Genomic DNA, 12,275 nt, shown 5'->3' with positions numbered 1-12,275 from the left:
AACGTAGCAGAAATTCAAAATTTTCCTACGTATCACCAAGATCTATCTATGGAGAAACCAGCAACGAGGGGAAGGAGAGTGCATCTACATTCCCTTATAGATCGCTAAGCGGAAGCGTTCAAGAGAACGGGGTTGAAGGAGTCGTACTCGTCGTGATCCAAATCACTGGAGATACTAGTGCCGAACGGACGGCACCTCCGCGTTCAACACACGTACAACCCAGTGACGTCCCCCATGCCTTGATCTAGCAAGGAGAAAGGGAGAGGTTGAGGAAGACTCCATCCAGCAGTAGCACGACGGCGTGGTGGTGGTGGAGGAGCGTGGCAATCCTGCAGGGCTTCGCCAAGCACCGCGGGAGAAGATGAGAACTTGGGAGAGGAGGAGGGCTGCGCCAGAACTTTTTTGTGTGGCTGCCCTCCCACCCCCCACATATATATATGGGCAAGGGAGAGGGGGGGCCGGCCCCCTCAGATCCAATCTGAGGAGGGGGCGGCGGCCAGGGGGGTTGCCTTGCCCCCCAAGGCAATGGGGCGCCCCCCTTTAGGGTTTCCCCAAAGCCCTAGGCACCTTGGGCCTTGGTGGGGGGCGCACCAGCCCACCTGGGGCTGGTCCCCTCCCACACTTGGCCCATGCAGCCCCCTGGGGCCGGTGGCCCACTTGGTGGACCCCTGGGACCCTCCCGGTGGTCCCGGTACGTTACCGATAAAACCAGAAACTTTTCCGGTGACCAAAACAGGACTTCCCTTATATAAATCTTTACCTCCGGACCATTCCGGAACTCCTCGTGACGTCTGGGATCTCATCCGGGACTCCGAACAACATTCGGTAACCACATACAAACTTCCTTTATAACCCTAGCATCATCGAACCTTAAGTGTGTAGACCCTACGGGTTCGGGAACCATGTAGACATGACCGAGACGTTCTCCGGTCAATAACCAACAGTGGGATCTGGATACCATGTTGGCCCCCACATGTTCCACGATGATCTCATCGGATGAACCACGATGTCAAGGACTCAATCAATCCCGTATACAATTCCCTTTGTCTATCGGTATTGTACTTGCCCGAGATTCGATCGTCGGTATGCCGATACCTTGTTCAATCTCGTTACCGGCAAGTCTCTTTACTCGTTCCGTAACACATCATCCCGTGATCAACCCCTCGGTCACATTGTGCACATTATGATGATGTCCTATCGAGTGGGCCTAGAGATACCTCTCCGTTAACCAGAGTGACAAATCCCAGTCTCGATTCGTGCCAACCCAACAGACACTTTCGGAGATACCTGTAGTGCACCTTTATAGCCACCCAGTTACATTGTGACGTTTGGTACACCCAAAGCATTCCTTCGGTATCCGGGAGTTGCACAATCTCATGGTCTAAGGAAATGATACTTGACATTAGAAAAGCTTTAGCATACGAACTACGATCTTTGTGCTAGGCTTACGATTGGCTCTTGTCCATCACATCATTCTCCTAATGATGTGATCCCGTTATCAACGACATCCAATGTCCATGGTCAGGAAACCGTAACCATCTATTGATCAACGAGCTAGTCATCTAGAGGCTTACTAGGGACTTGGTGTTGTCTATGTACCCACACATGTATCTGAGTTTCCTATCAATACAATTATAGCATGGATAATAAACGATTATCATGAACAAGGAAATATAATAATAACTTATTTATTATTGCCTCTAGGGAATATTTCCAACAGTCTCCCACTTGCACTAGAGTCAATAATCTAGTTCACATCGCCATGTGATTAACACTCACACGTCACATCGCCATGTGACCAACATCCAAAGAGTTTACTAGTGTCATTAAACTAGCTCACATCATCATGTGATTAAGTCTCAATGAGTTCCTGGGTTTGATCATGTTTTGCTTGTGAGAGAGGTTTTAGTCAACGGGTCTGCAACATTCAGATCTGTATGTGCTTCGCAATTCTCTATGTCATATTATAAATGCTGCTTCCATGCTCCACTTGGAGCTATTCCAAATGGTTGCTCCACTATGCGTATCCGGTTTGCTACTCAGAGTCATTCGGATAGGTGTTAAAGCTTGCATCGACGTAACCCTTTACGCCGAACTCTTTATCACCTCCATAATCGAAAAACATGTCCTTTATTTACTCCAAGGACAATTTTGACCGTTGTCCAATGATCCATTCCTGGATCATTCTTGTACCCCTTGACTGACTCATGGCAAGGCACACTGCCTGTGCGGTACACAACATAGCATACTATAGAGCCTACGTCTGAAGCATAGGGGACGACCTTCGTCCTTTCTCTCTCTTATGCCGTGGTCGAGCTTTAACTCTTAACTTGATACCTTACAACTCAGGCAAGAACTCCTTCTTTGACTGATCCATCTTGAACACCTTCAAGATCATGTCAAGGTATGTGCTCATTTGAAAGTATCATTAAACATTTTGATATATCTTATAGATCTTGACGCTTATTGTTCACGTAGCCTAATCCAGGTTTTCCATTGAAAAACACTTTTCAAACAACCCTATATGCTTTCTAGAAATTCTACATCATTTCTGATCAACAATATGTCAACAACATATACTCATTAGAAATTATATAGTGCTCCCACTCACTTCTTTGGAAATACAAGTTTCTCATAAACTTTGTATAAACCCAAAATCTTTGATCATCTCATCAAAGCGTACATTCCAACTCCGAGATGCTTACTCCGGTCCTTAGAAGGATTGCTGGAGCTTTGCATATTTGTTAGCGTTCTTCAGGATTGTCAAAACCTTCTGGTTGTATCACATACAACCTTTCCTCACGAAAAACTGGTAAGGAAACTTGTTTTGACATCCATCTGCCAGATTTCATAAATGCAGCTTATGCTAACATGATTCCAACGGACTTAAGCATCGCTACGGATAAGAAAATCTCATTGTAGTCAACTCCTTGAACTTGTGAAAAAACTCTTCGCCACAAGTCGAGCTTCATAGATGGTGACATTACCGTCCACGTCCGTTTTCTACTTAAAGACCCATTTATCTCAATGGCTTGCCGATCATCGGGCAAGACCACCAAAGTCCATGCTTTGTTCTCATACATGGATCCTCTCTCGGATTTTATGGCCTCGAGCCATTCGTCGGAATCCGGGCCCACCATCGCTTCTCCATAGCTCGTAGGTTCATTGTTGTCTAGCAACATGACCTCTAAGACAGGATTGCGTACCACTCTGAAATAGTACGCTTCCTTGTCGACCTACGAGGTTCGGTAGTGACTTGATCCGAAGCATCATGATCACTATCATCAGCTTCCGCTTTAATTGGTGTAGGTGCCACATGAACAACTTCCTGTGCCCTGCTACACACTGGTTGAAGTGATGGTTCAATAACCTCATCAAGTCTCCACCATCCTCCCACTCAATTCTTTCGAGAGAAACTTTTCCTCGAGAAAGGACCCGTTTCTAGAAAAAATTACTTTTTCTTCCGGATCTGTGATAGGAGGTATACCTAACTGTTTTAGGTGTCCTATGCAGATGCATTTTTATCCGCTTTGGGTTCGAGCTCATCAACCTGAAACTTTTTCACATAAGCGTCGCAGCCCCAAACTTTTAAGAAACGACAACTTAGGTTTCTCCAAACCATAGTTCAAATGGTGTCGTCTCAACGGAATTACGTGGTGCCCTATTAAAGTGAGTGCGGTGTCTCTAATGCCTAACCCATGAACGATAGTGGTAATTCGATAAGAGACATCATGGTACGCACCATATCCAATAGGGTGCAACCATGATGTTCGGACACACCATCACATTATGGTGTTCCAGGCGGTATTAATTGTGAAACAATTTCCACAATGTCTTAATTGCGTGCGAAAGCTCGTAACTCAGATACTCATCTCTATGATCATATCATAGACATTTTATCCTCTTGTCACGATGATCTTCAACTTCACTCTGAAATTACTTGAACCATTCAATAATTCAGACTTGTGTTTCATCAAGTAAATATACTCAACATCTACTCGAATCATCTGTGAAGTAAGAACATAACGATATTCACTGCATGCCTCAACACTCATTGGACTGCACACATCAAAATGTGTTGCTTCCAACAAGTTGCTATCTTGTTCCATTTTACTGAAAACGAGGCTTTTCAGTCATCTTGCCCATGTGGTATGATTTGCATTTCTCAAGTGATTCAAAATCAGGTGAGTCCAAACGATCCATCTGCATGGAGTTTCTTCATGCGTATACACCAGTAGACATGGTTCGCATGTCTCAAACTTTTTAAAAATGAGTGAGTCCAAAGATCCATCAACATGGAGCTTCTTCATGCGTTTTATACCAATATGACTTACATGGCAGTGCCACAAGTAATTGGTACTATCATTACTATCTTATATCTTTTGGCATGAAAATGTGTATCACTATGATTGAGATTCAATAAACCATTCCTTTAGGTGCAAGACCATTGAAGGTATTATTCAAATAAATAGAGTAACCATTATTCTCCTTAAATGAATAACCGTATTGCGATAGACATAATCCAATCATGTCTATGATCAACGCAAACACCAAATGACAATTATTCAGGTTTAGCACCAATCTCGATGGTAGAGGGAGCGTGTGATGCTTGAGCACATCAACCTTGGAAACACTTCCAACACATATCGTCAGCTCACCTTTAGCTAGTCTCCGTTTATTCCGTAGCTGTTATTTCGAGTTACTAACACTTAGCAACCGAACCGGTATCTAATACCCTGGTGCTACTAGGAGTACTAGTAAAGTACACATTAACATAATGTATAGCCAATATACTTCTATCGACCTTGCCAGCCTTCTTATCTACCAAGTATCTAGGGTAATTCTGCTCTAGTGGTTGTTCCCCTTATTACAGAAGCACTTAGTCTCGGGTTTGGGTTCAACCTTGGGTTTCTTCACTGGAGCAGCAGCTGATTTGCCATTTCAAGAAGTATCCCTTCTTGCCCTTCCCCTTCTTGAAACTAGTGGTTTCACCAACAATCAACAATTGATGCTCCTTCTTGATTTCTACTTTCGTGGTGTCAAACATCGCGAATACTTCAAGGATCATCATATCTATCCCTGATATGTTATAGTTCATCATGAAGCTCTAGCACCTTGGTGGCAATGACTTTGGAGAAACATCACTATCTCATCTGGAAGATCAACTCCCACTTGATTCAAGTGATTGTTGCACTCAGACAATCTGAGCACAAGCTCAACGATTGAGATTTTTCCCCTTAGTTTGCAGGCTAAGAAAAATGTCGGAGGTATTATACCTCTTGACATGGGCACGAGCCTGAAATCCCAATTTCAGCCCTCGAAACACCTCATATGTTCCGCGATGTTTCAAAAACGTCTTTGGTGCCTTAACTCTAAACCATTTAACTGAACTATCACGTAGTTATCAAAACGTGTATGTCCGATGTTCGCAACATCCACAGACGACGTTTGGGGTTCAGCACACTGAGCGGTGCATTAAGGACATAAGCTTTCTACTGTCTGCATAATCGCTACTGTCAACTTTCAACTATATTTTCTCTAGGAACATATCTAAAACAGTAGAACTAAGCGCGAGCTATGACATAATTTGCAAAGGGCTTTTGACTATGTTCAGGATAATTAAGTTCATCTAATGAACTCCCACTCAGATAGACATCCCTCTAGTTATTTAAGTGATTACATGATCCGAGTCAACTAGGCCGTGTCCGATCATCACGTGAGACAGACTAGCCATCATCGGTGAACATCTTCATGTTGATCGTATCTACTATATGACTCATGCTCGACCTTTCGGTCTCTTGTGTTCCGAGGCCATGTTGTTACATGCTAGGATCGTCAAGTTAACCTAAGTGTTTCGCGTGTGTAAATCTGACTTACACCCGTTGTATGTGAACGTAAGAATCTATCATACCCGATCATCACGTGGTGCTTCGAAACGACGAACTTTCACAATGGTGCATAGTTAGGGGGAACACTTTCTTGAAATTTTAATGAGGGATCATCTTATTTACTACCGTCGTTCTAAGCAAATAAGATGCATAAACATGATAAACATCACATGCAATCAAAAATTGACATGATATGGCCAATATCATTTTGCTCCTTTTGATCTCCATCTTCGGGGCTCCATGATCATCATCGTCATCGGCATGACACCATGATCTCCATCATCGTGTCTTCATGAAGTTGTCTCGCCAACTATTACTTATACTACTATGGCTACCGGTTAGCAATAAAGTAAAGTAATTACATGGCATTGTTCAATGACACACAGGTCATACAATAAATTAAGACAACTCCTATGGCTCCTGCCGATTTTCATACTCATCGACATGCAAGTCGTGACTCCTATTACAAGAACATGATCAATCTCATACATCACATATCATTCATCACATTCTTCTTGGCCATATCACATCACATAGCATACCCTGCAAAAACAAGTTAGACGTCCTCTAATTGTTGTTTGCATGTTTTACGTGGCTGCTATGGGTTACTAGAAAGAACGTTTCTTACCTTCGCAAAACCACAACGTGATATGCCAATTGCTATTTACCCTTCATAAGCACCCTTTTCATCGAATCTGTTCCGACTAAAGTGGGAGAGACTGGCACCCGCTAGCCACCTTATGCACCAAGTGCATGTCAGTCGGTGGAACCTGTCTCACGTAAGAGTACGTGTAAGGTCGGTCCGGGCCGCTTCATCCCACAATACCGTCGAAACAAGATTGGACTAGTAACGGTAAGCATATTGAACCAAATCAACGCCCACAACTACTTTGTGTTCTACTCGTGCAAGGAATCTACGTAATAGACCTAGCTCATGATGCCACTGTTGGGGAACGTAGCAGAAATTCAAAATTTTCCTACGTATCACCAAGATCTATCTATGGAGAAACCAGCAACGAGGGGAAGGAGAGTGCATCTACATACCCTTGTAGATTGCTAAGCGGAAGCATTCAAGAGAACGGGGTTGAAGGAGTCGTACTCGTCGTGATCCAAATCACCGGAGATCCTAGTGCCGAACGGACGGCACCTCCACGTTCAACACACGTACAGCCCGGTGACGTCTCCCATTCCTTGATCCAGCAAGGAGAGAGGGAGCGGTTGAGGAAGACTCCATCCAGCAGCAGCACGACGGCGTGGTGGTGGTGGAGGAGCGTGGCAATCCCGCAGGGCTTCGCCAAGCACCGCGGGAGAAGAGGAGAACTTGGGAGAGGGGGAGGGCTGCGCCAGAACTTTTTTGTGCGGCTGCCCTCCCACCCCCCACATATATATAGGGGCGAGGGAGAGGGGGGCGGCCCCCTCAGATCCAATCTGAGGAGGGGCGGCGTCCAGGGGGGTTGCCTTGCCCCCCAAGGCAAGGGGGCGCCCCCCTTTAGGGTTTCCCCAAAGCCCTAGGCGCCTTGGGCCTTGGTGGGGGGCGCACCAGCCCACCTGGGGCTGGTCCCCTCCCACACTTGGCCCATGCAGCCCCCTGGGGCCGGTGGCCCACTTGGTGTACCCCCGGGACCCTCCCGGTGGTCCCGGTACGTTCCCGATAAAACCCGAAACTTTTCCGGTGACCAAAACAGGACTTACCATATATAAATCTTTACCTCCGGACCATTCTGGAACTCCTCGTGACGTCCGGGATCTCATTCGGGACTCCGAACAACATTCGGTAACCACATACAAACTTCCTTTATAACCCTAGCATCATCGAACCTTAAGTGTGTCGACCCTACGGGTTCGGTAACCATGTAGACATGACCGAGATGTTCTCCGGTCAATAACCAACAGCGGGATCTGGATACCAATGTTGGCTCCCACATGTTCCACGATGATCTCATCGGATGAACCACGATGTCAAGGACTCAATCAATCTCGTATACAATTCCCTTTGTCTATCGGTATTGTACTTGCCCGAGATTCGATCATCGGTATGCCGATACCTTGTTGAATCTCGTTACCGGCAAGTCTCTTTACTCGTTCCATAACACATCATCCCGTGATCAACCCCTCGGTCACATTGTGCACATTATGATGATGTCCTACCGAGTGGGCCCAGAGATACCTCTCCGTTAACCGGAGTGACAAATCCCAGTCTCGATTCATGCCAACCCAACAGACACTTTCGGAGATACCTGTAGTGCACCTTTATAGCCACCCAGTTACATTGTGACGTTTGGTACACCCAAAGCATTCCTTCGGTATCCGGGAGTTGCACAATCTCATGGTCTAAGGAAATGATACTTGACATTAGAAAAGCTTTAGCATACGAACTACGATCTTTGTGCTAGGCTTAGGATTGGGTCTTGTCCATCACATCATTCTCCTAATGATGTGATCCCGTTATCAACGACATCAAATGTCCATGGTCAGGAAACCCTAACCATCTATTGATCAACGAGCTAGTCATCTCGAGGCTTACTAGGGAGTTGGTGTTGTCTATGTACCCACACATGTATCTGAGTTTCCTATAAATACAATTATAGCATGGATAATAAACGATTATCATGAATAAGGAAATATAATAATAACTAATTTATTATTGCCTCTAGGGCATATTTCCAACAGGAGAAGCTTCTTCGCTCACCCACCCGAATAAACTCCCCCTGGCTCGCAGGCACCAAAAACCCCAATGCACTACAAGAAATATGTCAACTTGTGACCTTGACTATTGGTCACTGAAAGGTCATTGTTTTTCATTTGCGACCTTTTTGTGACCAAAAACAGAAGGTCAAAAGCTGGCACTCGTAAACTAAAATTAACGACCTTCTCTGTGAGAAGGTCGTAGACGTTTACGACCAAAATATGCCTATTGTTTTGTTTTGGTCACTAGCAGCCTCCCCAGGCCACGTAGGCATCCGACATGGCAATCTGATGTGGCACAAGAATCAGCCTGGTCCAATTCGATTTTCTACATGGGCCTAGCCCAACAATTCAGTCGTTTTAATGTATATTTTTCCTGTGCTTTTATTAGCTACAAGGGTCTGACCCAGTAATTCGGCCCATGTATTTTTTTAGGCAATCCCTTTTAATATATGTATTTTATGTTAATTTCGGTTAGCTATATGGGCCTAGCCTACAATTTGGCCTTTTATTTTCTAGCGCACAACATTTTGCAGTCAATTTATTTTTTATTTCCAGCTTTTTTTCCCAGCTCCAGATTACAGATGGGTCCCAAATGTCAGATTTTTCACAGCTTATTAATAAGCAATATATATGTATATATCAAACAGACAGAACAGATAAAACATATGAAAATCTTCAGATAACAACTAAAATAAGTTTATTACAATATGATATACAAAACAGAACACGTGAAACTACATACACTCATTCACATCACAACAACCAGTTTCCATACACTCATTCACATCACATCAACCAGTTTAACCATCGAATCTTGCATACCGAGGAACTTCCTCTTATGTGCAGACCTACAGGAAGGGCATCTCTCCAGCATCATCTCTCTCCATCATTCACTACTTTGCACTTGGCTTCACGGCTTCACACTCAGAAAAATTAGGACTGGAGCTCCTGTAAAAGAGTGAACATAAAGGGAAAAAATTAGGCTTGGAGCTCCTGAAAAAGAGTGAACGCATAAAGGAAAACAAGTAAGAAAACTATACAGGAAAACAAGTAGAGTGTATTAAGCATATATATGTTGTCCCTGGAAGGCGATGAAACCAGATTATCATAAGTCATGGTTTAAACATCAAACCAGATTTACAAGTGAGCATGGCTAGAGTTCACAGAAACGATCCAAATCTAAAACTTAGGGGTGGCTAGGAGAACAGAGAGGGGACGCACCGCTGTAGCAAAGGGCGGCGTCGAGGACTGAGTCGCCGTCAATGCTTCTGGTGCGCTCCAGTCGCCTACATGTCAGGAGTTATGAGACTCGTGAAGATACATCTATGCACCAAAGCAGTAGTTCATTTACCAAAAAAATAAAAGTTCAAGCATCATGGTACCAACACCAATTTATCGACAACTCAACACCAAAAAAGTAAGTTAAATTGAAAATGCCATACTCTGACCATTTCATCCTCAATACACGTAATGTGTTGTGCACTCTACACATAACAAGCAGGCTACTAGAAATTACTACAAGGAGAACACACCACATACACAGAATTCACACTTGACAATTACAATAGGCACTGCACATATATGGAGAGGTGTTTAAAAATAAAACTCAGGATTTAGGCATGCACTGGGCATGTATGTATACAAATTGCTCAACTACACAAGGGGAGCCAGTTCGCTGTCACATACAGAAAAGCATGATTCAGATCAACACCATAACAGAGATTGCTAAACCTCAACAGTGGCGTACTTATATACAAATAGAGATGATAGTGACACCATACTACTACTACTTGAAAGATTGGCAGTGAGGCTTACCCATTGGCCAAATAGTCAGATGAGGACACCTCATTGTACTTCATGAGCATGCATGGGGGCCAAACAGGAATATCAAAGCAATTGCATCTAGATTCTATCTTCTGCAAATCACAATAAACTCCAGTCACATTGTGTAGTATCAAATATAAGCAACAATGCAGCAGCTGAAACCACTACCTTACTAATTTGTAGAATACCTCATGATGTAATCAAATATTTAGTTAAGGAATGGGTTATTGATTACAAGCTAAGTAAAATGCAAACATACTCATATTGTAGTGATGGATCCCAACTCATTTAAATCAGAGTAGTTCGTCATTAGCTCATTCGCGTTGCAGAAGTAAAAGCATGTGGCACACACATGATGAAATGAAATGCAAAAAAGAATGCTTCAGTTTATTTGAAAAAAAATGTGTGTGACACAGTTCTTTTGGGTTGAGCTGACCCAACAAAAACAAAATTCAATTCTGAAGCTCACTCACCATGTGCACGTGAGGCTTGGCCATGTCAATGTGTGCTCGTGAACATGTGTATGTGAACAGGAACAAGTTTATACTACTGGTGTGAATCCGGACCCTGAAGTAAGCAGATTCAGACATTAACAAACCCCTGAAGTTGTAGGATGGTTAGATCCCGTCAACATATTCACGGGATTCAGACAGCAAAGCTGAACTGGACTTGTGCAGGGCCATTAATATAGCCTCCTGAAGTGCGAAAACCAATAATCGTCTGGCAACCATCAAGGGCAACCATCCATAGGCACAACGCTAAATAGCAAGAAAGTTAATACAATGTAAACGGATCAAGTACAGACTGACAACTCATAATGACAATATTTCCTAGCATGCATCTTTTAGGGATTAAAATGGCAAGATCACGAAATCCTACATCAACCAGATTGAATGACCCAAACTAAACCATCATCCATCTCTCGATGGACACACTGCACAAGTCCATATACTTTAGGCATGTTATATATTGCGACTACACTTGGAATTCTATAACATAAATCCTAGTCATTCTCAAGGCGTAGGACAAAATACAACACACATGCTAGAGTAAAATCACACAGAGCAAAGCAACAGCCTTAAACAAACATCATCAGCGATAGTGCAGCAGATGCTAACTTTAGATGCTGCTCGGGTACATGAACACTCTGACCTTACGCCCCTGCACACAACGCAAATCAACAAACAGCCTCACCAAAAAAGCACCATCAAGAAATCAAGCAGTGGATCAAAAACTAAGGGTGGGCAGGCACTGACCATGGGCTCGGCGGGGAGGTTGGAGTTGAACTGGGCGCGGACGATGCCGGAGTTGCCGTGTGGGTGGGTGATCTTGCCCCAGAGGCAGCGGTAGTCGGTGCCGCTGCTCTTGGTCTTGGCCTTGTACACGTACGCCAGGCGCTTCCCGGCGTACCACGCCACGTCCTCCTTGGTGTTCACCCCCTAGACCTGCACCAGCGACGTGCTCTCGTACTGGTTCGACTTCGACCTGCAGATCAACCCCCACATCGCCATTAGCGCGCCACCCAATCTCACCATGAAATGAATTGCCAGATGCGGCGAGAGCATGGCCAAGAACGGGGCTACTCACCTCTTGAAGCCGAGGATGGTGCCCCGGACGTAGAGCCTGACGCGCTGCCCCGTGCGTCCCTTCACCATTGCGGCTGCCGCCGCTTCGGGTTTTGATAGGATGGGGACACGGGAGGGGAGGGGAGGGGAGGGGGAGAAGGTCGTGCAGGGTGGGGGTGCGGGAGGGATGGGCGGTGCGGCGGTGAGGGGAGGCGAGGCGGCGAGGGGATAGGAAGAGGGGATCGAGGCGGCGAGGGGAGAGGGGTGGTGGATCTGGATCTGGAGAGGGGTTGGGAGACGACGCTAGGGT

The 12,275-nt window shown here is 44.9% G+C and overlaps 1 pseudogene; it reads right to left on the bottom strand.

Moving 5' to 3' along the window:
* Window positions 1-11,519: 11,519 nt before the first annotated feature.
* LOC119279751 lies at window positions 11,520-12,055 on the bottom strand (annotated as a pseudogene).
* Between the last annotated feature and the right edge of the window lie 220 nt (window positions 12,056-12,275).

The sequence above is a fragment of the Triticum dicoccoides genome, chromosome 3B (assembly GCF_002162155.2).
Source record: "Triticum dicoccoides isolate Atlit2015 ecotype Zavitan chromosome 3B, WEW_v2.0, whole genome shotgun sequence".
Classification (NCBI taxonomy): Eukaryota; Viridiplantae; Streptophyta; class Magnoliopsida; order Poales; family Poaceae; genus Triticum; species Triticum dicoccoides.
Note: the sequence above shows the minus strand (reverse complement) of the source record. Positions and strands in the feature narration are given on the sequence as shown.